Here is a 6,914-nt window from a genome sequence, read left to right as displayed (position 1 = left end):
GGGAGTTGTAGTCCCCAAAAATAACTTCCAAACTCCAGTGATTTTGTTCTTTTGTCCAGCTGTCTTGGTTCTATGATCTTTTAAACTGATGCAAACAATATAGAAACTTCAGCCATGAAGACCACTATTTCCTCAAAGAGAAAAGGATATTGGAGACCAATGAGTCTAATTGCCTGCTTGGGGTGGGCTCTGCAATGCAGCAATAATCTTCCTGCCAGATGGCTGTCCAGTTTCTGCTCAAATACTTCCAACAAAAACCCCACTTTCATTTGGCTGCTGCAGTAATATTAAAGAAGCAGAAATCTACGTATAAGATCATTTTTTGGCACACAACTCTCTTCTGGTGAGCGTGAAGTAAGTATTCCAAATTGCTACATGCAGATCAATAACCTGTTCATCTTGATATGAAATGATATTAGCATATTAGCAAATGACTTAATAGGTTGTTCTTAGCTCAGCTACATGGTTGATTTGAATCTGACACATTAAGCCCTGGGATTGCTAATGTGGATGAAGTAATGGTATAGAAGAAATGTGCTGCCTTGAAGTATAGGTGCCTCAGCAAGAAGATGCCTCGGCATAAGGTAATGAGATGTTTAGTGTGCCAGGCAGTGCTGCAGAAGCTACTAGGTAGTTGGAGAAGCATCAATGCAACTATGATGAAGGTCCTGAGTAGCTGCTGTTGACAAGGCATGGGCCTCTTGAGCTTTCCAGTCCATTTACCCCAATTTTTATTATGAATGCTACAACTGGATGCCATCCCTTGAGGTCAAATAGTCCAACCTTCTGTTAGTAGAGGAATCTAGCAACTAGAGTATCCCTGACATGACATAGAATCATAGTGTTAGAAGAGACCTCAAGGACCATCAAACTCTATCCCCTGCCATGCATGAAGACACAATCAAAGCACCCCTGACAGCCTCTGTTTAATATCTCCAAAGAAGGAGACTCCATCACTTTCCGAGGGGATGTGTTCCACTGTCAAACAGCTCTTGCTGTCAGAAAGTTCTTCCTAATGTTGAGGTGGAATCTCTTTTCCGTGCCTTATTCTCTGGAGCAGGAGAAAACACAAGTTTGCTCCATCCTCAACATGACACTCCTTCAAATATTTAAACCGGGCTATCATATCACCTCTTAACCATCTCTTCTCCAGGCTAAACATACCCAGCTCCCCAAGTCTCTCCTCATAAAGTATGGTTTCCAGACCCGTCACCATTTTGGTTTCCCTCCTCTGGACATACTCCAGCTTTTGAATTGTGGTGCCTGGAACTGGACACAGTTTTCCAGGTGATGCCTGGCCAATCTCGGGGCGGTTGACAGGACCATTTTTTATGGGGATGGCAAATAGATTTAATTTTACAGCTGCTCTGGGTTGTGTGGGAGCTTTCCCAGTGCCAGCCCTCTGAACTGATTGTGTTCAGAACTGGGAGAGCTCTGGAGCAACTGCAGCAGAAGGAGCCATGAAACCAAGAGTTAATTTTTCAGACCAACTGGCCAGCCCTGTATCACTTTATCTCCAGAGAAGGAGAGGCCACCAGTTCCTCTGGCAGTCTATCCCAATAACAAAGATCTCCTCACTAGTAGGACATATGCTCTCAGGTCCAAAACATACTGCAGAAATAATCCAGTTTAAGACTGCTTTAATTGCCCTGGCTCAGTGCTAGGGAATCCTGGGAATTGTTGTTTCTTGTTGCACCAGAGCTCTCTTACAGAGAAGGCTAAATGTCTCACAAAATTGCACTTTTCAGAATCCCCTCGCATTGAGCCAGGACAATTAAAGCGGTCTCATCGTAGATTATTTCTGCAGTGTTTTTTGGACGTCAGACCCATCTCTAAGGAGTAGTAGTGAAAAGCCCATGGTGTCTTGGTGAAGAATGTCTTTTTTCTCTACCAGAGACTATAAAAGCTACTGTCAGTACTAAGCTAGGTGGACAATGATAGAGTGACCTAAAAAAAAGTGGATTCCCTTTTTCTGGTGATAGCAGGAAATACAAAGTAGCCAGGCAAATAGAACTATTTGATACAAAGCAACTAGAGGCAACTTTTTATTTGGTTGGGACTGCATTTCCCTTGAGAGTAGACTGTCAGACTCAGAAGCTCCCTGCTGGCAGTTGTTGGGGCTGAAGCCAGTGGTGAACAGGTCTGGAATCCATCTGTTTTCTTTTTCTGGTTCAGCTGCCCTCCTTTCCCTATCTCTCTTTACCAGGCGGGCTGGTGGGAAAGAGACAAGTCATTCTGGCAGAAGTCTGAACTAATAACTTCCAGAGGCCTTTTAAATTTAGGTTGAGGGCTATACGTTGGAAACCCTTGTGTCAAACAGAGCATTTCAGTTGCCTTTTCCTGCTCCTTTTTTCCAAAGGACTGTCAGCATTCAGTGGCAATTGAGCATGGCTTAGACCAGACGGCAGTGGAATGAGTGTGCCTATATGAATCTCATCACAGAATGCATATTTCTTGAGTAAAATGTAAGTAAAAGTAACCATCTTTGCTTCATTTCCTTGATGCCACTAAAGATAAGATTACACCACATGAATAATTCCTCTTTCTTTTACTTACATTCCTTATTAGAATGTCTTTGTGAAGCTGATAGGCAGCAATAAGGAGTTTATAGAAGACAATACATTTTACCCATTTTCCATCAGCGAGATGTCACAGCAATTTCAAATCATGCATTTGTTAGCAACCTTGGAGAAGAAGTGATGATGATCTATGATTCTATAACAAACATTTAAAGTAATGTGTGAGTTGTATCTGATAGGCTTTTTCATAACAGGATGCAAAATATTTTCCCCCCTTTGGAAAAGAAATGTTTGCAAGAGCAGATGTACAGTGGGCCCTTGGTATCCACTGGGGTTTGGTTCCAGGATGAAAATCTGTGGGTGCCTAAGTCCCATTACCTACAGTTGTGTAGCAAAATGGTTTCCCTTATATAAAATGGCAAAATCAAGATTTGCTTTTTGGAATTTATATTTTTTAAAAATATTTTCAAGTCATGGATGTTGGAATCAGAGGATAAAAAAATATGTGGATACAGAGGGCAGAATGTACATGTTTTGATACTTCTGTACTTGAACATTAACCTGAAAAACAGTGTATTTGAAACATTTGCCATTAGTATTCATCAGTTATCTGATACTTAATGCTTTGTCTGATTTTCTGACTGAATCTAGGAAATGTGAAGTGAACAAAAGATCAAAATGATAAAATATATGCAAATTACAATGTTGTAGAACAATTTGTGGAAACTAACAAATGACTGCAAGGGAATTAAGTCAACTGTAAAATTTTAGCAAAGTGGTTAACCTGGTTCACTGAAAAATTATTGCTATATTTTGCTATAAATGCAACTCTCAGATACACCATAGGGTTCCTGCCCCACCATTTGAGAACCACTGCCTTAAGTTCAATTACTAGCTTTCACTGCATCTCCTTCTAGCAAGTACCTTAGGCAGGGTGGTCAAGTACTTACTCTTGGGGGAGGCTTTGAGACCTGCATCTTTGCCCTGCTCTTGCTAAATTTGTCATCCTAGCAAGCAGCACAGTCATAAAAATTGCCATCTTTTTGTGTGGTTTGGTAATACAGTGTACATTCCCCATATGCCACTTCCCAGCAGAATCACTGAGGTTTGGGTCAGGGGTACAGAGAGAAAATGTTTCAGTTTTGGTGTTTATACTGCATTTGATGCTGGCGATAATATTGGCAGTGGCACTTGCAGCAGAGAACACACAACAGGAGGGTTTCACAGAAAACATAGAAAGTATAGCTGGGGAGAAACTGACAGTATAATGTCCCATAGGAACAAAACCACAACTCTACCATACATACAAAGACCTTGTTAATATGTATGTAACCATATTGCAGTATACTACTATAGTCTGTATTTTATAGTATACTACAATATGGTTACATACATAATAATGTGGTTATTGTATATATGGTAGAGTTGTGGTTTCATTCATTTGAGACATTGTTATAAAATAGTTTTATTATATTGTCAATTTCTCCCTAGCTATACTTTCTGTGCATGAGGCAAAGAGACATTTGAAGGGCTACACAAAAGGCATATAAAGGCCACATGTGACCTATCCCTGCTCTGGAAGTGTTGTGTTGTTGTATGTGTTTGTGTATGTGTGCACATGCAATGCCTACAAATTGCCTGTCAACTTATGGCAATTAATTTTATAGGGTTTTCTACCATGTTGTTGTCCTTATGTGCCTTCAAGTTGTTTCCAACTTATGGTGACTCTATCACATTATTTTCTACGCGAGATTTGTTCAGAGGAAATTTGCCATTGCCATTCTCTGAGTCTGAGAGAGTGTGCCTTGCCCAAGGTCACCCAACGGGTTTCCATAGCCAAGCTGGGATTTGAACCCTAGTCTCCAGAGTCGTAGTCCAATTCTCAGACCACTAGGCCATACTTCTGCCATACTGTCCACATAAAGAAAATACAAGGTGGATAGTATACAGTGAAAGCACTTCAAACTTTATTTGGAGCCCTAATCATGTTGCTGATTTTCATCTTATCCATCCATTTTCTCATCAGTTCCATTCCACAGTGACTGCAAGCTTAATTTTCTTGTGTGCTTCTTCTCCCTCCATCTGCTGATACTAAACAAAACAAGGTGGCAAGCGCTCTCCAGAGTGCTGATTACTTCAGCAGTGTAAATTGAGCACCTTTGCAGCTTATCAGAATACTTAATTGCTGTGCACAGCCTAAAGTGAGCAACACACATAGTAACAGGAAGCAGCATGCCATTAAAGCATAGTAACAAATTCAAAGGTATCACAGTACTTTATGAACTGTAAAACGATTTGTGATGATAGCTCATCACAAGTCGGGAGCAGCTGTGTACTATGATGGTTCAAAATATCAGATAGTCAGGGGCAAAATGAGGGCATTGTCCCCCTAAATAAGAATTCTGCTTCATGAAATTTTCATTCAGTCCCAACATTTTTAGCCATTGAGCAGTTAGAAATACAGCTTAGGTATCCGAAGAAAAGGGACAGGCAAAGGAAATGTGAAGACACCAAATATAATAAAATAACAACAGCAACAACAATAATAGATTTCTTCCTCACCTCTCTCCATGGATCGAGTCAGTGGACAAGAACAATTAACAGACAACATTAGTTAAAACACTTGCTAAAACGCACAATGTACACATATTAAAACAATACACATCTAAAATTCAGCATTTAAAATTCACTGTTTAAAAATCACCAGGATAAGGCTGCTGGAAGAAACTGGACTTTATTGCTCTTTTAAGACTCCTCCCGCCATAACTGCCATCCTCCGGCCTGCGAGGGAGTGACCAGGTAGGCCCAGCTCCACCAGGGTTAGCCTGAAGAAGAAGAGCCCTCCCTCCAGTCCATCTGCCTTGGTCCAGGCCTAAGAGGGAGAGAAGAACCACTGGACCTTATCCCCTCCCCCCCACCATTCCCTTCTCCTTTTGTGTCGTGTGTTTTTAGATTGTAAGCCTGAGGGCAGGGAACCGTCTGTTATCCCCTCTGTTGTAAGCCACCCGGATTCCCAGTGATTAAGCGACATATAAATAAATCCTATTATTATTATAAATTCAGACAGAGTATTCAGCTATCAAGTCTCTTTGGGCAGGCCATTCCACATAGACCAGAACCAAAGATGGTAGGATAAATTTACTTAGGAACAAGAAATGATCCAGGAATATGTAGTCCTCCAGATATGTTTGGACTGCAACACCCATAAGAATTTTAGGTGTGACATGTGAATGACTTTTAGTGTCTCGGTCTCTTTGGTGTTAGAAATTGGGTACTGAAGGAAACTTTCACTTGGATGGACAGAATTCTTATTGAAGGGTTAATACCCTCATTCTGCCTCACCCCTGCAGTTATACCCCTTTGATCAGCCTGTATATATACAGAATTGGACACAACTGCCAAATATTCCTTCACCATGCCTGGATCCAGCTGAGACATCCTGTATCCCTCAGCCATCAGTAATTGTGGGAAGAGACAGCATCCATCAAATATCCTTCCATTGTGCCTAGTGAAGATCCAGCTAGGAAGCATTTTGCAAAATATTGTGTTTGTAGAGCTGTAAAAATGTTCTATGAGAAACAGTTCACAGAGGTTGCTGAAAACTCAGCACTCCACTCATTTCATGAACATAAATGCTGAACAACGTAAAATGAACAGCCCTCCACCATTCTTCCTCTTTAAGTACAAGTGATTGTAATCAGCATGCTTTACTTCTTACTGCTCCTACTAAAATTCAGCATAACACTTATTTTTATTTATTTACTTATTTCATTTAGATGCCCAAGGCAGCTCACAGATTAAGAACACACATACAAGTTGATTCTTTGCTGATGGTGTGGAGTTGACAAGACTGAATGATTAATTGCTTGTGTGAATCAGCTTTTGAGGATCATAGCTTTCATATCAATATTCATCATCTCAAACATATTTTTCAGTGGAGGCAACTGTAAACTTGGCTGATTTAATCTCTGATCTCCAGTGTTGTAGTCCGACGTTCAGACCATCGCACCATGCTGGCTCTCACGTCCAAATCTGTATACATACAAATAAACTCTGTTGCTTTCAATAGATCTTATCCCAGGAGTCTACAAAATTGTTTTCAAAAGTGATATGTTACTAAATGATATGTGTGTGTGTGCCACAACTTACTGTTTATTTAGCTCTAGTAATATAGCTTTCCCAAAACCAATGTATACATACAGTACAGTGGTTTTGTTTTTAAATTGATGTAAGCCTCCTTGACAAGGAAATGTGGTAAATGACATTTCCAAATAACTGAGAGAGGGGAATTGGTATGAAAGGGATCTTGTAGCACCTTTGAGACTAACGGAAAGAAATAAGTAGGTAGCATGAAAGAGGCTGGTAGTCTCCTTCCTCAGGTTTAGAGCGGGGAAA

General features: G+C 40.5%; 1 long non-coding RNA gene across 1 annotated transcript; it reads left to right on the top strand.

The window, feature by feature from the left end:
• Positions 1 to 2,203: 2,203 nt before the first annotated feature.
• Positions 2,204 to 6,594, top strand: LOC149311936 (uncharacterized). Its single transcript, XR_016281520.1, has 2 exons — positions 2,204 to 2,465; positions 6,296 to 6,594. It is a non-coding gene; the product is annotated as an uncharacterized LOC149311936 (long non-coding RNA).
• Positions 6,595 to 6,914: the final 320 nt, after the last annotated feature.

Source organism: Sceloporus occidentalis, unplaced genomic scaffold (assembly GCF_023333645.1).
Source record: "Sceloporus occidentalis isolate IW3139 unplaced genomic scaffold, rSceOcc1.0.p SCAF_5, whole genome shotgun sequence".
Lineage (NCBI taxonomy): Eukaryota > Metazoa > Chordata > Lepidosauria > Squamata > Phrynosomatidae > Sceloporus > Sceloporus occidentalis.
This window is presented reverse-complemented; position numbering and strand designations above follow the sequence as displayed.